General features: G+C 36.3%; 2 long non-coding RNA genes across 3 annotated transcripts; one reads left to right on the top strand and one right to left on the bottom strand.

The window, feature by feature from the left end:
- Positions 1-2,802: 2,802 nt before the first annotated feature.
- On the bottom strand, positions 2,803-9,722 carry LOC111925030 (uncharacterized). Of its 2 annotated transcripts, XR_002862019.2 has the most exons (3): positions 9,207-9,664; positions 8,816-8,949; positions 2,803-3,090 (listed from the first exon to the last, which is right to left on the bottom strand). It is a non-coding gene; the product is annotated as an uncharacterized LOC111925030 (long non-coding RNA). The 2 variants fall into 2 exon arrangements; XR_015279461.1 differs by lacking the exon at positions 2,803-3,090 and having other exon boundaries at positions 4,843-8,949; positions 9,207-9,722.
- Positions 9,723-9,844: 122 nt separating this feature from the next.
- On the top strand, positions 9,845-17,338 carry LOC111925029 (uncharacterized). The gene is made up of 4 exons (XR_002862018.2): positions 9,845-12,967; positions 14,025-14,125; positions 15,658-15,756; positions 16,024-17,338. It is a non-coding gene; the product is annotated as an uncharacterized LOC111925029 (long non-coding RNA).
- The last annotated feature ends 3,332 nt before the right edge of the window (positions 17,339-20,670 follow it).

Here is a 20,670-nt window from a genome sequence, read left to right as displayed (position 1 = left end):
CTGGTCATAACACAACTATGTGTTCTCTTTCTTTCTCACTCTCTCTGTGTGCTTATAATGAATATTTAATTGCTGAACATTTTTTTTTTTTTCGAATCAGTCCGAATATTTGATATTCTCATATGAATATATATTATGTCTATTTTCTTTCCTTTTTTGTTCTTACTATTTCCTACAGTAAAAAGGCATAGCATAATTTGATGCCCCAGGGTATGTTCCATATTCATTTAAAACCAGGTTATCACTTAAGTCAGAAAGACACCTTATGTCAGTGAGGCTTGCTTGCAGTAAGCTGCAATCAGCTGTAGAAGATGTGCAAACACTGATGTCCACAAATGACAGTTCTCTTCTTTCAACATAACAGAACTATCTACAATAAAATCAAGTACTGCCTTTGAAAAGTCAGAACTATCTTAAAAGTCTAGTTCAAAGGAGCAAATTCTCACCGGTTTCTACCTTGACAAACTAAGGATAAATGAATTACCCCTTTACACTTCATGTAGTGCAATTGTTTAGTAACACATATATTCAAACAAAGAGTCATAAACAAACTTTGCCTGCTTGGAAGTCATTTCACAGTCAACATTTCTCTCCAAAAGGGAAAAAAAAAGAAAAAACAAAGCATGACAAATGTTAGTCGTAGTTAAAAATTAATTCAGGGAAGTTGTTCAGTTATTTTGATGATACGAACCTGTGCAGAAAAGGACATAAAACAATGAAAAGCAGGCACTTGTCACTAGAATAAATAACACCACTCCTGGACTGCAGTCTCAGCAGTGCCGTATGTTGACTTATTCACTGATATGAGAAACTAGAGCAACATGACAGGTTTAAATGTTAGCAAGGTTCTGTCCTGTTACCTTCTTAGCAAGTGTCATTTGGTGAAAGGGGATCTGCAGCTAACAGTACAAGTGGCTCCTGTTCTCCCTTACAGTCCCTGAAAGCGGGAAGGATTCACATCCCTTTGCTTGGTCCCTTCTCTCTGGATCTCCTGAAGTCACAGGCACTGCAATAATCAGCCTGTCATCAGGTCTGTAATCCTTGTGCCACTAGATGTCCCTGCCCACCAAACTTTAGGAAAGGCTGCCTGGAGCATCCTGACACCTTCAGAGGCAGAGCTGCAGCCACAGGGCAAGCGAGGATAACCATAAAATTTGATTGAGCAGAACCTGACCGTTATGTTTTTGGGTTTTTTTCAGGTAATAATTGCAGTAGCTAGAAACAACGCTGAAGATTATTCACCCTGCGCCAAACATTATTATTCATTGATACAAATGTAAGGTCCATGGCATGGTATTGACAGTCAGCATCATTTAATTTCAGTAATGTCTTCTTCCCTCACAAGGGTAAAGATGCATTGATGTCATCCTGTAATGCCTGTTCACTCAATAAACTTGAAATGCCCTTGGTGATCTGTATGGAAGGGCAGATTTAAAGCAGCAACCATTGCAAAAATTTCAGAAAACAGATATAATGCTACTTTTATTAAAGCAAACATTTGCATCTACTGATCTGAACACAATAAAATGACTATATTTGAAAAACTCGAACAAGACATATATATAAAAAAATACATTTTCTAAATTACACTCATTTTGATCAAAAAATTGTCCTTGATTAATTAGGATTTTTAAATGGTTAGAAATACTTCAAATGTTTGCAAAATCATTTGTACAGTAGCATGCTGCAGGGATATTTGTGTTTGAACGGCACTAGAAAGCTGATGTGCCACAATTATTTTGTTGTCTCCTGGAGGAACTAAACTTGGCAGGAAAATCTTTACATAAAACCAAACATATTAGATGTCTGCTTGTTGTGGGTAAAATTTTGTTTGTTTTCTTGGATAAAGCATTTATGTTTGGCTCTTGCCTTTCATAACAGTAGAATATTGCTTTGAATAAAGTGTTTCCTCTGGAAATCCTGCTTCAGAAATGCAGCTTCAGGAAAAAAAGGTGGGTCACATCCACTAGCAATTTAAAAATACTGCTTTTTGCACCAAGACTTCAAAGTTTGAATCATATTCCATACATAGAGAAAATAGCTGAAGAGCAAAATAACTATCATTAAGTTCACAACAATGGAAGGAAGTGCCTTTTTTTACAGAAGTAAATCAGTACTCCTTCTTGGTTTTCTTGTGGTGTGTTTTTTCAGTTCATTCAGTTATTGTGACTCCTTATGTCTACCTGTTGGATTAGGGAAGCAGCAAATGATCAGTGCTGTTCCCCTACTGTGGAAAATGGTGCTGTATGTAGCAAGGACTCTTCCCTAAAAATAGAATCTGGGGAGGCTTCAGAAACATTTGGATGCAGAATATCCTTCCCCTCACTCCTTTTCTATTATATAAAAAAGTGACAATCTTTAGGTTTACCCTGACCCTGACATCTTTCCTTACTGTTGTATCATCTTGGGTGTTTGGTTGTTAGGTGTTGATTGGTTACGCTGGCTGGAGCTTTTGGGGACGCAGATGGGGATGTTTGGGGGGTATTTTCCTTCTTCATTCAAAATTTTTATTTTTCTGATAAGTATTCATTAGAAGTACTCCCTCTTTTCCCTTCAGGGCTAGGAAGATTTCACTGAAACCTTTTTAGGCCTGAATTACAAAAATGCAAAGCTAACTCACAGACTAAAATTATGGAGAACACGCTTGGGAAATATCACTATATTTTTGTCCTAATCTTAAATTCTTCCTTAGGCAATCACCATCAGGAGTTGGTAAAGACTGAGAATATGGTTAAAGAAACCTTGAAGAGTTCTTCCTATATAGTGCAAGACATCTCACTGTTTGTTTGTGACTTATTTTTATTTTGTTTTTTGTCTTTGTTTTTTGTTTTTGTTTTTTGTTCAGAGCCTTCTTTTTGCACAGATTTCATCTATCCAAAAGATTTGTGGTTGGACACAACTGTCATGATTTTCTTGTTTGCCTTCTTGTTGTTGATGGAACATCTACAGACCATGCACACAGAAGCTTAGTGTTACTCTCAGATTCGAAGTATGAAGATACATGTAATATTTTGCAGTTGGAAAGCAGACCAAGGTATTGATTGCTCTGGAGAAAAACTCCACAGTAAATGTGTGAGACGCAGAGATTGCCTACAGGGAGAGAAGTTTTAAAGTAATTATTTTCCACTAATAAATTCCTTGTTCAGCTATAGAAAGAATGAATAGCTTTGTTTTAGTAAGGAGCACATGAGACGTGTAACAACCTAATGCACTGTTGCTAGACTGCCAAGCTGTCTGCTCAGTTTTGTTTTAAAGAAAGTTATACACCAGCAACAACAGTGCTATATTTATAGCTAATCCACAGCACACTGTTTTTTGTGAGGCTTTATTCTAGTCATTGCATCCTGTGTGAGCAGTAGGAACTGCAGAGATCAAACAAACCCATGACTCTGGGTTGGGATCCCCACTGATGTGTGTACCACTAACTCAAGCAGTCAAATATGTGACAGCATATGAGGCAAGAGATACTAAGAGTAAAAGTCCCCTGCTTCCTCCTTATCCTTTTTTCTCAAACAGCAGAAGTAACATTTCAGGAAAAAGTACAGATTCATACAATAATATATCTGTCAGACAATTTTTCATAGACATTCCTGAAGAACTAGGTGCATGGCAAATTTTACTATTACTTGTGTCAATTATTTACATTTTTTAAGGGGCATTTTTGGTTGTTTTTAATGTACTATTAGATAAATAGGGAAATGTATTGGAGCTGTACCGTAGAAATATAAACCAAGAGTGTTTGAAGTAAAATATTCTTCTCTTTAAAATGGTCTTTAGGCTGAACTGTATGTTTGAGATAATATTAGCCAAGCCTCAGAAGTAGAAAGAATCTAAGTGAAACCTTCATGAAATTACATTAAGTATCAATTTGTAGCTGCTGTCAGGTGGTCATTCTTGCAGGGAACACAACAACCACCCAGCCAACTACAGGAGCACTAATCAGACCAGCAAGTAAAAGAATATAGATGAAACTTAAGAATTAATTTTGTGTTAGAAAGGCATAATTATCTACCCTATATCTGGCTAGTAACTAGGCATTAACATTCCTAATTTTGTGAAAGTTCCTGAAAATGTTCAATACCAAAATGGTGAAGACATTAATTACCCATTTCATACAGAAAATGTCACTTTCAGCAGCACAGCAGAAGGTGATTGATGATTACTTTCTAAATATAAATATTCCCACATCTTGAATCTCTAGAATCACTTCCTATGAGTTCCCCAATTACTCTAGGAGATAATCACCTCAATTTCCTCTTAGGAGAGAAAGATACCTCTTGGTATGAGTGAAAAAAAGGTGTTTAATAAAGAAGTTAAAAGGATCACAAACAATGCTCTTCTCTCTTAACATTCATTCTGGCTACAAGGGAACAAGAAAGTCTAAAACAGCTTTAACTGGGGTCACAGGTCACCACAGCAGTGACCGTAACAGTAGGAATGGAATCTTTAGACTCTCATGATATTTTAAAATTAAATTCTCTACAGTGGCATATTGCTATAAAAGAAAGGCTTCAGTATAGGCATAAGACTATTGAAAACTGTTGCAAAGAGCAGAAACCCAAACATACTCAAGCAGGAATAGGCCTGGAAAGAGTAAAAAGCTTCTCTTCTCTATCAAACACTTTGTTATACAGAGTGACTCATATTTGGATTTTTTTTTATATTTTTTTTAAAGAAGCATAAAAATGGTGAGTATAAGTCACTATCTTTGAATAGTTCATCTTGTCATGAAGTCTGACCTTGTGGCCTCCCAGAGCTTCAGCAGCTCTTGACGTTGTGACTAGCTCCTGACCAGATGTACCAGCAAATGCAATGATACCTATTTTCATTTTCTCATTATTATTTTGGTATTGACCCTTACAACAGGATAGAAGCAAGCACACTGAATTTTAAGGCAGACTCCACCAGAGATGACTGTCTCAGCAGTTAGTCACAGACTTTTTAATGATTTTTGCACATTGAACATGCACAGGGAGCTCATCTGGGGAAGGGACATCTAAAAAGAGGATTTTTTTTCCTTAACCTTTTTGACAGGCAGTGATGGTAAAAGTATCACAAAAAAGTACTACAAAAGTGATTCATGACAGATAATTGCTTATAAAAATACAGACATGGGAAGCCAGGAACTTCAGAATGCCCAAAGTTTGTAACTCTAAGGAGTTTACTTTTGTGAATTGGAAACCTGTGTGTATGCCATATCAAGAGAGGTCATTCAGGTCTCAAGTGACTTTCCTTGTCAAAGAATATGAAGCCCTTGGACTCCTGGCAGGAAAGGAAAATATCAAAGCTTCAGGGTTTTCCTGGGTCAGCATTCCCTGGAGGAATTCAAAGTGTCTCCAAATCACTAGCTTCAAATACAGTCAGAGACCTTTGTTAATCCTCCTCCCACATGCTTACGTATGCATCTGAAGTATCACAACATGTTGCTGTTGTGCTCTATTGAGAGCTCAGGGACAGAGAAATTGTTTGAGTTTTACTGGGTTAAGGGGCAAGGAGAAATGTCTCTTGACAGTCATTAGCTATCCACCTGCACACCAAGGACATGTGTTTTGTACTGTCCAAAGAGCCAATGTATTAGGTGTCTTTGGGGGTCACTCTTTAATTGCTTCAGTTTCTACTAATCTAGATAATGTGCTTTTAATTCTCCTTTTGGTCTGCTTTGTAGACCAATAAAAACATAAATTAACACTATTCCTCTAATTTATTAATGTTTTATTTGAAAAAATAATTTAGGAAACTTACATGTCTCTATCTTAGATTATGGAAAAATTATTTTCCATAGATGCTCTGTGGCTAAATAAGAGACACCATTTTAATGAATACTTAAAGAAGTTTTTCTCTAGACGATTTTTTCAGTCAGATTGTCTTCCTTCTTTTTCCATGGATTACTCTACAGTATCCTCACTGAGAGCAGAGTAATGATCTATTACGCTGGCATGTAGTCAGCATGGTGTTTCTCCAACAATACATTAGATCAAATCATGAACATAGCAGTATTACAGCAGTATCATTTTGACAATGATTTAAACTAACATATCATCAGTGCTACTGTACATCGCTTCAGAGACAGAGCATGTTAATGCCTCATCAGATTGATATTGCTGAAGCAAAAAGCATTAGCATAATGCAAGGATGATGTAAGTATGATAGGTAAGCTTTCTAGTGCTGCTATAATATTAGGTATTACCATAATGCAGGGGTGATGTAAGTATGCTAAGTCCATTTTCCCTCTTAATCATTTTTCCAATTAATTTATCTGTGGAAAGTCTATATATATTCCCTTTACATGTGAAGGTCAGATTGTGCTACTCTGGTTCTTATGACTAATTTAATTAGAACAATCAAGCCTGTTATTTGCATTGCTTAAGTGAATGAAAATTTTGCTGCTGATTTAAAAGAAACAAGATAAAATTTCAGTTAAGAAACATTATTCTGCTCACTATAAGAAACTTTGATGCTGAGAAAAAGACTAGAATAATGCATTGACTAGAAATTCAGGCAGGTGACTTCAACTCCTGGTGGTTACCTATATGATTCCTATGTTTATGATTGGATGCAAGAGCAAACTGATTGAGTGATTTTGTGCAAATCACTTCTCACTGAGAAGTCTATATTTCCTGTAGCACCCATTTTCTTTCTGTTGATTAAAACACTTGTGTTGTTGATTGCTTATCACTAGTTTTAATAAAATGTATAGCATACCAGAACAGAAATCTGGTTTTTACAGCCTTCTTTGATTAATCTTTATTAAAGATTTAATAAGATGATCCAGAATAGGAATAAAAAAATCTAGTTTGCACAGTTTTGGGGATATTTTTGTTGTCTACAGAAGAAAATTATTATTAAGCAACAGAAGAATCAAAGAAAGGTATTGACACCACATTTTTGTTAACAGCTGGAGCAGCAAAAGTTTCTATTTCTCCCACAACTGGTTTCCTGAGAAAGCTGGACCCCCTTGATCTCTTCACTGATGTGGGGAGGAATCTGGGGGCACATGGCCAGGCAGAAAGGTTCTGAATTTATTCCTAGCTTGAATACATTGTTGCTGGATCTTTGCTCTCCTCCCTGTACCGGGAAAGTCATCGTCTGTGTCCTTTTCTCCCTTTGGTGGATGAGACCAAGTGGGGTCCTCTGAGACTGTTATTTGCTTGAAGTATAAGACAGAAATACAAACTGAAAATGGTGGGTTTGAGTAAAGGTATTAACAAAACTATCCCCCAAATTTTTTAGACTGTGATAAGGATGGCTGGATTATTTCCAAGGCATAGATAATGTTTTTCAAGTCATTCAAACCTTCATCAAAACATCCACATTGTTTACACCACAGTTCACTACATCCCAAAATAATTGCAGAAAATTCGTTTCTTTGTAAGCCATTTATGTACCAGATTTACTCACTGAAATTTATGGAAGAGCTTAAATAACTTAAACTGAGCAAGGTGCTGGGCCTTGCTATTTTTTTGCCAAGAAAAGTTAGACCAGATGATCCTGAATTTCCCTTCCCACCTGGTATTCCATGATTGAACAGATTGTGGGAAGGAATTATAGGGCAAAGGCAGTTAGGGCAGAAGTGCCTGATAAATGTGATTTATAAGAGGTTTCTGTGATCCAGTGTGTCAGTTTGTTTTGTGATAAGTATTACACGTACAGTCCAGTATAATCCCCCTTCCACAGCTGTTCAGCAGCTAAATTTCAGAGCAGCTTTTCATCAGGCTGGTTTCAGGTCTGCACTGGAAAAGAGTTCCCAGGAATCCATCAACATTCCAAGTCACTGGCCACCAGGACAATTCTCAGCCTTCCCATGAAACAACACAAGTGATTTAATGTTTTAATACTAAGAGGTTTTGTTGTGGTTAAGCAGTCTGTGAGTGCTGTGTCTCCTACCTCACTACTTTGGAAAGATTTAAAAAAACTCCCCTGTCTGCCCCATAACCAATCAGGCCTGCTTGTTATTTGACCTTCTAAATGATTATGCTCTTCATTATGTTTTAGTTGCAGTCAAGCAAGCTGCAGGATTTATCATTTTACTTCTTTCTCACACAGTCTTCCCTCCACATTCACCTGAAGGGAAATTCACTGCTGTTGGTGTGCTCTTTCTGTATTTAAATTTCTTATTAACAGAAAGTGAGATAATTGTTCCAGCATCAGCTTTCACATATTTACCCTAGAAATTATTTTGTCTGTTAGATTAAACTCACATTTTCCTACATATGCAATTAGAGAATATTTGATTCATTTACATTCTGTTCAAAAATCTAATTCAATTGAGCTTCTTGAAAATCTTGATTAAATAAATATTCTTCCTCTAATAACTTCCTCATGCTAGAAAGAAAATATATGTGTGTATATTTGTGGTGGTTTTGGCTGGGGTGGAGTTGGTTTTCTTCATGGTGTCCAGTGTCGAGGCTTGTGCTGAAAACAGCTGGGACAGTTCACCCAAACTGACCACAGGGTTATTCCATCCCACATATATTATATGATAATCCTGATATAATACTCAGGATATAAAGTGAGGGAAGAAGGAGCAAAGGAGGGATGTTTGGAGTGATGACATTTGTCTTTTCAAATAGCTACTGAACATGATGGGGCCCTGCTCTCCTGGAGGAGTCTGGACACCTGCCTGACTAAGGAAGCAATGTTTTATTTTGTTAGTGTACAATTAAACTGCCATTATCTCAACTTAGCAGTTTTCCCACTTTTAATCTTCCTCTTTTCCCCCTGATCCCACTGGTGGTGGCTATGTGGTACTTGGCTCTTGCTGGGGTTAAACTACCACGACACGCTATATATATATAAATATTTAAATACATATTACCAGCAATGAAGAGACAAAGAGCAGTGGAAGGTCAAATCGATAGTTCTATGCTCTCTCTTCTGCCTTGTCATGTCAAGCAGCTTGCACAGGATCTGTGTCTTTTCCTCTACTTTTATGGTTTTACTCCATCTAGTCTGAAAGAACCCATGGAGCAATGCTTCTGAAATTCTTCTTGTCAGCTCATAACAAGAACAGAGAATGCTTTGACATGCAAGAATTTCAGAATGCCTCTAGATTTCACTTAGCATTTCCAGGCAAATTATAGGTAGAACAAGAAAGAAACAGTGAGCAGACTGTTGAGATTTCAGTTAAGGTGACTCCTTAACATAATTAACTGTTGAAAACAGTACATCTGCTCTCATTTGAAATACAAAATAGATTCTTCCTTTACCTGTTAACAGTCCTATAGAGTTCTGGAGGAACAGGTAGCTTCCACACTTTTCATTTATGAAGGATGTTTCTTTGTGTCTGTGTTGATTAATAAACCTCACAGTGACAAGAAAGGCTGCTGTGACGTAAAGTAGTTGCAGGGTATGTTTTAAAGAACCTTTCTCATATGCCTAATCTCTTAGCTATCATTATCACGTCGTCTGTCATTTTCAGCCAATCTGCTGTAGCTAACTGACTCAATGAGAGAGTGCATCTTAATTTGTCAAGAGCAATTAAAATAATTCACTACACTGGAACACGCATGCAGCTTGTGCACAGCTGAAGAACATCCTGTAGGTGAGAAGATTCTATTATCGCTTCAATTATGATTTTGAGTTAGGTGTAATCATTCTTCGTAGTGTATTCAAAGAAATTTACAGAGCCTTTATAAATTTAAAATCCAGGCCCCTTGAACTTCTGCCAAACTTTACTTATATTCTGCATCTGATGGCATCAGACAAATGAACAGCAAAATTGCAATGGGTCAACTGTGGAGCTCTATGAAGTATGGGAGTTCTGTTTCCTATTTTACTTCCTTTCTTTGTGATGGAATAATGGGGTTTTTTTGGATGTGTATTTTAACTCTTCTCATCCACCACTATTGCTACTGGGAGTCCATTGATTCTCCCTGTAGTCTGGAGCCTACAGTCGCTGACCTTCTTATGAATTCTGCTACTGATAGCAGAAAGTGAAGAACTAGTTAGTCAACAAAATTCTTATCCAACTAATTATTTATCAAATATATGGACTCCCATAGGCCCTGTACCACAGACGTAGAGATTCATACAAGACCAGAGAGGAGGCACTGGTTTTTGTGGGTTATTACTGGTCTCTCTCAGGTCACTGCTTCTCATTTTCTAATCAAATAGAATTTGTATTTTCCAGTTCTCTGATTTTTGCATCAACTCATTCAGTAATCACAGCTCTTTAGTAGATACTGGCTAGATAAAATACCCACATTTTTTCCCTCAAGAAGCTGGTGAACAGTTATAGATACAACTGATGGAACAGACATAAATAATGTTTATTTTACCACTAGAATTAAAGCAGCTGAAGAAAACAATGTAAATTTATCCCTAGACCTACTATCCCCTAACTACAATCTGTGAAGGTGTAACTTTATTAAAAGTCATCAACAGGCCTCTAGGTGCTAACTTGATTCTTTGTACAGTTGCCCTCCCTGCCCTTTAAAATTGCAACATATCCTATAGACTATTAATTTTCTGTGGATGGGATTTATTCTATGACAAGAATACTAAATATATGTTGACACACAAATTTTGATTAAGGCTGCACTGCCAGTAGTTTCCTTGCCATCTCTCAAAAATTTTACATCTTAATTTCACGTTTTTGTAGCATTACTTCCCTAAGTATCGATGGAGATGACATGCTGCCTGCACTGATCACATTGACAGATGCTCATTTTCTTGAGTGGTGTCCCCGTTGTTGGCTAGAAATCATGCTTATCTCATTTATCTATCATGAGGTATATTATTTTCTTCACTCTTAGGGCACTACAAAACTTGATTTTGGGTAGCTATATTCTGAAGTGGTCCCAAAGAATAAATTGCAAGCAGTTAGCCTTTGTCTCCAAGTCTGCTATTTATCTAATATTCTATTAGATAAATAGATTAATATCTATTAATCTAATATTCTTTATGTTTCTGTCTAGTCTATTGTCTTATTTAAAAGGTGTGCTGCTAAAGAAGATCAGTTAGGAGACTTGACTGTAGAGTATTTAGCACCTTGTAGGCACCCAGCTGTCTTTCTCCACAAAATCTGACCTAACAGCTTGATTTTGAATGTAAAATCAATTTCTTCCAAAGGCCAAATATAATTTGAAATATTACACATAAAACAATATAATTGCATTTACCAAGAGCGGTGTTATTTGAAAATCTAAATGAAGAACTTAATATCCAAATAAAAGTGAGGTAGAAATATTTTATACCTAACCTCCAGCATGTTTATTGCTTTGTGAATATCTTCTACTATGATTAACATTTTGTTGGTTAATAAAAACATTATCTGTTTCAAATAGGCTATCACTATTGAAGAGATTAGCAGAATATTCCAGTCACATGAGTAAACCATTTTGTCTCATAAGTTATATATTTGACATAGATAATGCTCTTTAGGGTCTATGTAGGAATATGGTTGGCCTGAATATTTAATTCCCTTGTAACAACATTGAGCAAAAGCTACATCAAGAAAAAGATAAATTTTTCTTCCAGTCACTGTACAGAGTGCTTTTACTGTGCCACACATGGACTCATTAATTAATGACATATTTTAAAGTGTCCTTTAGTCCTCTGCCATGACAGTTATCCTGTTGAGTTATGGTTCTCAGGTACCAGGGGAAGGCAACTGGAGGCTGCTGCCAGGAATTGAGTCTACAGAGTCCTGAAAATTAGTGAAGCTTCCCTTGCATAGGCACATCATCTGGAAAAGTTAAGCTGTTAATAATTTATCAACTGTGAAGTGGAATGAAAGCATATTTATTATCCTTAATATGATTTTGTCATTTTTTCCTAAATATTTGCACAGTGCTCTACAGCTACAACAGGATTGCTAGGAGATTGGCTTTGTGTCATCACGGCTTTGTCTGTGTGCACAATCAGTCATTGGAAAGTTGGTTCAGCTCATGTGTTCAGTCAGATAAGTATGCCTTTGCTGCCACTGATGCTTCTACAGGATAGTGAAATCATAAACCTATCATTTGAGATGAGGACTTGAGAAATACAGTTTTATTGCCTTTCAGGTACTTCAGCTCCAAGTGATCCCATTAATTTCTTTGGACTAAAACACACAGCACGTCTTAAAGCAGTTTTATTTGATTGGGTAGTCTCTTGAGCAGGGGGCCCTGGAATAGATATAGGTCAGATACTTCAGTTAAATTAGCAAAGCTCCATTGCGCTATTGCACTAGTCAGACACATTGAAGCTACTGATGATTTATGAACTCTAATGAACCAAGCCTTTAATAAAGTTCTGCTGTGGTACTTCAGGTCTGATCCATGAAGAAATTCCCTTTTTCAGAAAAGGATTTAGGAAGTGCACCTAATAAAGTTTGTATTTCTTGTATATATGTAAATATTATGGCTTTAAGACTACAAAGTATTGCAATTTATGTCTCTGTTCTATAATACTGTACATAGTAGATGGGATTTACAGCAAATCTTAGAACTTAGATAAGTTATCTAAAAACTATCTTTGCTCTTAGCAAAGATAAAACTTATCTCTTAGAACTTTGAACTATCTTAGGTATCATGAACTTAGATGTAGAAAGCCAAATATAAGTGCTGCTGCTCTCTGAACATCACCAAACACATAGCCAAAGATCTGCCTCTAGAAACGGAGCTATTACTCATCAATATATTGTTCCCTCTACCTGTTATAGCTATGTAGAGAAATGATTCATAGGAGCACAAGTTTGTGCTGTACTGTATGCAAGGATTTTCAGAAGCAATTTTTGAAGTATGCAGTAAATCACACCCCTCCCCACATCCCACTTCATCATAGGTGGAAAGAAAACATACTGTTTTCATTTGGTAAGATACTATTAATCTTAAAAAAACACAGATTTCTTCTGGTTTAGATCTGTTATTCAGATTTTTTTAACAGTGTTTTTCATTTCATATGGCAGATTCTCACTTGGGGGATAGACAACCTTCAAACAACTCCTGAAAGGGAGAAATTTATTATTTCAGCATGCATCAAATAGGTATGATTCAAAGAAGCTCTTTGGGATCCCTTCCGTAAAAGAGTCTCACATGGGGTTGTCACAGTATCAGGAAGTACTGGTGGCATTGTGGTTAGTGTTGGGAGGACTCAGTTATATCCATGAAAATCACATGGTAGTTATTTCACCACCCCTGCTGAGCTCAAGTTTGAGGTTCTCTCTTTAGAAGCAAGCTGTTTTCTCCCCCACTTGATTATCTCTCCAGTACCTGAAGGAAACATAGAGGAAAGATGGAGCAAGACTGTTTACAACGTCATGTAGCGACAGGACAAAGAGATTAGATTTAGATAAGATATTTGGAAAAAATTCTTTATTATGAGGGTAGTGAGGAACTGGAATGGTTTGCCCAGGGAAACTATGGATACACATCCCTGGAAGTTTTTAACACTGGGCTAGATAGGTCTTGAGTGACCTGGTTTAATTGAAGGTGTCCCTGCCCAGAGCAGGGATGTTGAAATCAGACAACATTCAAAGTCCCTGCCAACCCAAATCATTGCATGATTCTGTGAGTGTCCCAATATCTGACTGAATCACCCCAGTGAGCAGGCTTGGCATTGGAGTCTGGGAGGGACCTGACCTAGACAGCTGATATGAGATGACCAATGGGATATGCCTTTCTCTACAATGTGCCCAGCAGTAAAAGCTGCAGGAAACAGAGGAGAAAGAAGGAATGTTTATGGCTGTGGTGTTTGTCTTCTCAAGTAATCATTAAGCATGATGAAGCCATGCTTTCCTGGAAGTGCTGATATCTGCCTGCCAGTAACAAGTAATGAATTAATTCCTTGCTTCACTTTTCTTGTGTGTCAAGTATTTGTTTTACCTATTTAAATGCCTTTCTATTAACCCACGAATTTTCAGTTTTTCTCTTTTGACTCTCTCACAATGAAGAGGAAATGACCCAGCAGCTGGGTAAGCTTAGTTGCTGGTTGCAATAAGTTCACATGTGAGGCACTTGCTTTTTTTGAAAATTAATTTGCAGAAAATACTCAATACAATTTTAATTAATTAGTTGGTTTTTGTTTTTTCTTTCCAACTTCAGGTAATGAAAATACCTTCTAATCCTGCACCACTACAAACTTGTGCTGTAAGCATTCAGACAGCTGCTACATAGAACACACTGAGAGGTTCAGCCGTTTTCAGGTATTGATTCACCCTATAGTAGACATCGTACACTACAGAAACAACAGAACAAACATTGTCAGCAGATCAGCTGAAGTTTGTCATGGTTCCTCTTGCTTTTTGTAATGCTGTTTCATACAACAAGGCTTTATGAGAAATCTGCAGGTAAGTCCTTTGACTTGTTAATAATGGATAAAGTGATTCATACTGACAGTGTTCCTGAATGTGATTGATGTAGGCACAGGAAAAAGTGGTCCTCTGTAATAATTTTAAACAGCCTTCATTACTTTAAACATAATGTGGTGTTTTATTTAGATACTACAGTGGATATCACACACAGGCCAAGAAAAATTTTCTCCATCTGCTTGTGTCCCTTTACTGTTATGTCAGTTTCCATAAAAATTATATTTATTGATATGCCTACCATAAATTCTCTAGCTTTATACAGAAATATCTTCTATTTTGTTTTGGTTTTTTTTTCCCCAAGACTGAAAGCATTCTTCCCTAACTGAAAAACTAGTCAGCTAGTATTTGACTAACTCATACAAAAGTATGCTTTTACGAATCTGCACTTTATGGTACTCTTACAAATTTCAGTTAACCTAGTCTCAATGAACACTGGAAAGAGAAGAAATCAACACATAAAAGGCAATTATACATAGTAAAGTGCAGTCTGAATGCTCTACTCTGTGAAGCAAAAACTTTGGTTTTCTAAGTCTCCACAATAAATTACACCTGCTTTTTCCATAATTGCACACACAAAAAAAAAATAAACAAACCCACAAAAATACCCCACTCCTCATATCAGAACAGTAAGAAAAGCAATCTATTTTCATGACTTTGTTCCAGTGATTCAGAGGAGAAGGTTAATGTAGGAAAACTTGTTTTGTATCCATATTGAGTAATTGCACTCAAATTAAGAAATGTTTCTAGCTTGGACTCCTATCTACTGTTTCTCTGCAGGGAATATGCAAAATGCTCAGCATTTTGGCACCTTTGTTTGGCGTCTGAATATAACATGAGTCCTTTTTGAATCCATTTACTTCCTGAAAATATGTTCCTTTAGTACATCTCCCACTTTTTATCTCCCTCTGCCATCATATCGCTTTCAGATTTTAGCTTTCAAAGGAACACTAGACACAAAACAGTATTTCATAAGCAGTAGATAAACTGAAATGACTTCAAGTAGCCAGGGCAAAAAAATCACAGTGAAATCCTAGACTTTACATAGTAAATTCTTAGCTGCCTGTTGTTGATCCCAATTGATCTTTGTAAAATCCATGATTGGTTTGTTTTCTAGCCAGAAGACAGATAGGTGAAATCCTCTTGGATATTCATAGACATTGTTATCAGAACAGTGGTCCCTTTTCTTCTCTAATAGAAAATACACAGGAGGAATATTATCTATTTTGCTCTCTTACTTGTGTTGGGATATGTATGTCTTCTTGGAACAGCTTCTTTTCCATTGCTCACTCATAGAAAAACCCCAAAAATCTGGATTGTTACAGCTATATGATTACCAAGGTTTAACAGTTATCACTTCTGTCTCAAAGGTCCTGAGTGTGTACTGTGGTACTGTGTACCTTTGCTACTCTGAGCAGTTCTGGCTGAGAATTTCTGGATGCATCATGATGGAATGCAAGCTGTGGAAGGTAATCTATCACTCTATGTGATGATTAGCAGGAGCAGATACAACACATTATGCAAAGTACAAACAAAACCATAAAAAATATCAAAAATTTTAATTTAATTTTGGGATAATTTGTTGTTATAATTCACTAGAAATTGAATGAAGAGCTAACTAAATGAGTTTCATATGTGATTTTTGCTCTCTGTGGCACAACAAGCTGCTTACACAATGTGTTAGCTAGTCTGCTATCGTTAAATACTTTATCTTAAATCCTCTTCCTGCCCCACAGCACATCATTTCTCTTCAGATAAATCGTTCCTCAACTTCAAACTCCACTGCTTCCTCACTGCAACTAAAAGCTTAGAAGAGGTAATCAGCTTGTGGTTTCAAGTGTTGCATTTTTGGGGTAATTTCACTTCTCTCTGTTTCATTGCAGGTTATTCAATGGACATTTCTTGTAAGTTTTTTATCATGGTGTTTCTAGTGCTCTATGCAGACCCTCACCAATTTAACTTTATTAGGAGGATTTTGAAGGCAAAATAAAGATACATGCAGTGAACTTTTTATGTTCAATGACTTCTGGTAATAAAAACTTTTGGTCTGCTTTCAACTTTGATTGGACTTTTTAACTTCACAACTTAAGTTATATGTTTTTACTGCCTAGCTGAGTTTTTAAAATGCAAAGAACTGTGAAAAAAGAAAGTTAAAAATTATGGAGTTTGTAGCTACCATATGTGTTCTGTTTATAATTTTAAAATATATAATCTACATAAAGTGTGATTTTGGTTGAACTTGCATTTTTATTGTGTCCTTTTTAGTACTGAATCACTGGCAAAAAAGAAAAAAAGGCTTAATTTGAAATGAAACAGAATTTATCAACACTGAAAACATTCATGTCTTGAAGGATATTATTTTAATGCAGTCTGGTCTTTTTTGTTAGAAATCAAATCAATATCTTTTTTTCCTAATTAAGTCTATTGATTTCATTGGGCATTCAGTAAGGTGATGTCAGAATATCCCAAAGGGGAAGAAATTATTATTGACCCATTAGGCCAGATCCAGGGAGCAAATGTAGAGAATCTGAATAATTCCAATGCAGTTATACTGTGTTTTTTAAAACACCAAGCCTTTTTCTCTTATCAACATCTTTATATATTGGATAGTGAAGAGGAAAAGAAAAGTTAGGAGTTCGTTAACCTCTCTTTTTCACTGTTTTGCACTGTTTTTTTCAGTGTTTTCTGCACTGAAAAACAGGTTTGAACAGAGTAGACCATGAGAACACTCTCTAAATTCCTAGTTCAAGTTAGGAAATGAGGTTTGTGCAAGCAGCTAATCTTATCAACCTCTAAATTAATCTGATTTTTATTAAAAAAAAACCAAAACCAAAACCCACTTAAAACAGAGGTTACAGTTGTTGAGTAATTAATAAAGTGATACAAAGTGACATCTATAATAATTCTACATGTTCATGAAGTCCCTGTAACACTCAACTTAATATACCATACAGAATATAAAAATAACAATTTCATGTATCTCATAATGGAAGTTATAATTGAATGGTTCTGTCAGAGCTATAGAGTTTTTAGTACTCCCAAAATAATAAATGGTAAAAGACAAACAAGCATAATAGCAGTAAGAATAAAAATTAATGAACCGCTAGCATAACCTTGTCTATTTGGAAATCATATGCATATCAATGTTTATTTATGTTTGTTTTGAAAAACTGAGTTTATGGACCTGAGCCATATGTTTTTATGATGATAAAACACATAAATACATGTTCCACCATCCAGCTCTCCTTCTTTCTTCTTCTCTTTTGGTATTTAAAAAATATATATATATATAGAAAATATATCCTATGTTGTAACCAATCTTACCTACAAAGTGTAATCACTACAGAAAGTCAATCCCTTCCAACAAACCAAACAAAAGCCAGCACCAAAGTTTCTGTCTCTGAACTGTAAGAAAAGGACAACATTTCTCCTGAAATTACTTAAAAGCTCTTGGTAAAAAAAAAAAAAGTACAGAAATAAATTGACAGCTATATCTGTCTGGCACATTCAAGCATCTAAGTGGGCTGAATGCCCTTAACCTACTACCTTTCTAAAATTATAGCTTTTTTAAAAGTACTAATTGTGTCTCTTTAGCATATAATTTAGATATTAAAATTGAAAATATAGACAAGTTAAAACTTGCCTTCTACAAACATTGTTTCCATATACAGATACTGTCGTTATATAAGCAGTTATTTCCTATAAGCTTTATCTCTGATCAAAGAGATAAAGGAAAGAAATCTAAAAACTTGTAAAGTATTAAAATAATCTGTCTCTTGTTCCTTTTTGTCTCAATTTCATTTTGTTTCTTTTCAGAAATACTGGATTGCCAGATGTCTGGCTTCTATTGCTTATTTTTCTTTATTGGAAAATTTTAATTAAGAGTTATGAAAAAATATTCTGAAAATGGCAAATGCATTCAGTGAGAAGAAAGCTATTTGCTTTAAATGTGATATAAATATCAACTTCTGTCAGTTACAATGGTTACTTAAATTAAGCTTAATATGTATCTTTCATTAAATGCTTGAGAGAGAATGTATAAACCAGAGTAAATCCACAAGAGATTAAATACCGAGGTTTCTTCTCAATTTGAAAGCTCTTAACTCCATTAAAGTGTTTGTGTTTTGCTCATTACTCTATTGCTGAATGAAGTTTAAAACGTACTAAGACACAGATGTAACAGACATCATATTTGATTCATTGCTTGATAAGGTCATATTCAGTCAGATAATATGCCTCTTCATAGCTCTGCCAATTTAAGTGTAATACATTCTGATTGTCATACCATTGACAGCCTAACCAGGATGGGAGGATTTCATGGAACTGTTTCTGGCATTCCATTCCTTCCTCACACTGGAGGAATCTCAGTGCTATTCCTACTAGAAATCAGATGGGATTAATGTCAGTATGGCTGGTTTGAAGGTCAAAGGTAAAAATCTGGAATGCACATCTGAGAACGTAAGGGACCCTGGAGCACACGGAGATCTTCATCAGTGCTCCTGCTCAAAAGGAAAGGGTTTGAAAGGGCCAGTTGAAGGCAGTGAATCAAGAAGTGGTTACAGGACTGGTGCCACAGCCAAAGTTTCACTACTTAGACTATGGGGCTCATTTTTGAGAAACCTCTACTGGGAGAAGATGGGGTCTGCCTGTCCAAAATATGTAAGGCATCTCTAATCATGGGCTTGCCAAGCTGGTGAAGAGAGCTTTAGATGAAAGTTGTTGGGGAAGGGGAACCTCAGTCTTACCTACCTCTCAAAGTTAATCTTATTCTTACCGGTTGGGTGCCAATGCCAGTGAGAGATGTCCATAGCCTGGAGATGGATCCCAGGTCAGCAGAAGAGCTCCTGAAGAGCAGCGCAAAACGATTGCATCCACTCAGTTCAGTAATTCAGTTTCATTAAGGGCCCAAATTAAATGTCTTGATGCAAATGCACCCAACGTGGGGAACAAACAAGAGGAATTAGACATGTACACACACCTGCAGGGCTACAATCTTGAAGACCTGGTGGTACGGCTCCTGTGATTGCAGTTTTGCCATGGAAGAATACAGGATCTTTGGCAAGGACAGGCAGGGGAAATGAGGAGGCAGTGTTGCCTTCTGTGCCAATGATCAGCTGGAGTGTGTGGAACTTCACCTGGAGAGGCATCAAGGACTTATGGGTCAGGGTTAAAGGGGGGCAGGGACAGGTGGTGCTAGAGTGAAGGTCTGCTACACCCCACCAGACGAGGAAGACCAAGATCATGAGAATTTCTACAGACAGATAGGAGCAGCCACATTCAAAAACCCTGGTCCTTTTGGGGAGCTTCAACCACTCTGATAGCACCTGGTCTAGTTGAAGGTGTCCTTGCCCACATCTCAGAGGTTGGAAATAAATCATCTTCAAGGTCTCTTCCAGCCCAAACCATTCTAAGAATGTTTCTTAGACTGTTTCTTAGTGTTTCTGTGATCCTTTTTGGCAAAGAATTAGTCCTCAAAATAGAATTTTATCCAGATTCCAGAATTTAGAAATAATTCCTAACACTAATGTATTAATTATAGTTCATGGTTCATGGAGCTACTTGCTCCTTCCCCAGCTTCTTTGTCTCTAAATGGCTGACACTTGTCTAACTAACTTAGTTTGCAATAAATATAGAGGATAAGAGAAAGTACATAACCTTTTGTTCTCTACGGATATGAAAAGCAGAAGGTATTTGTGATCTAACCAATCTGTAACCAGAAACGTGTGAAACTTTCCTGTTATTCTTGCAAATGTGTTTATTGTTTAAATAGAAGTAATTATTTTTCTTCTGCTGGAAGTTTCAAGTTGAGCCAAATGTCTTTAGCATTCTGCTAGCAGATATTTTAGAATAGCGCACATATGTTCAATTGTTTTTATAGAAGAGATGGCAGGTAGTAACAGTCACTTTCTTAAACATGTAGATTCAGCTTCTGGAGAACATAAACCTATGCACCAGTATGTTAATTAAATAAGCAAATATTCAATGAAAGCTGGTTTTAAAAATGCAACACTTTTATTGCTCTATCATGCGATAAATGATATGGTGTTGAAATGGGTTTTTTTTCCCATTGTTGGGTTAACATTCTTTTGTCTCTAGAACTGTCGAAAGTGTAAATTTTGTGATCAAAATGGTTTTTCACACTCTTCTGAGTTTTGTGGAAACCACAGTTGAATACAAAAGAACAGAATGTTTCAGTAGGTTATACAAAATATTCTATTAATATCATTTTACTCACTGCAGGGCTAATGAATTGATTAAAACCACTTTATTTTTGAGATAATAAGTTAGATTAGGGACTTAAAAGCTTTACATAGCTCTGGGAAAGACATGTCAATGCTTACTTTACAGAACTGGAGAAGTTCTTCAGCTCTTCTTTGACTTCA

Source organism: Cyanistes caeruleus, chromosome 1, assembly GCF_971803275.1.
Source record: "Cyanistes caeruleus chromosome 1, bCyaCae1.hap1.1, whole genome shotgun sequence".
NCBI lineage: Eukaryota > Metazoa > Chordata > Aves > Passeriformes > Paridae > Cyanistes > Cyanistes caeruleus.
This window is presented reverse-complemented; position numbering and strand designations above follow the sequence as displayed.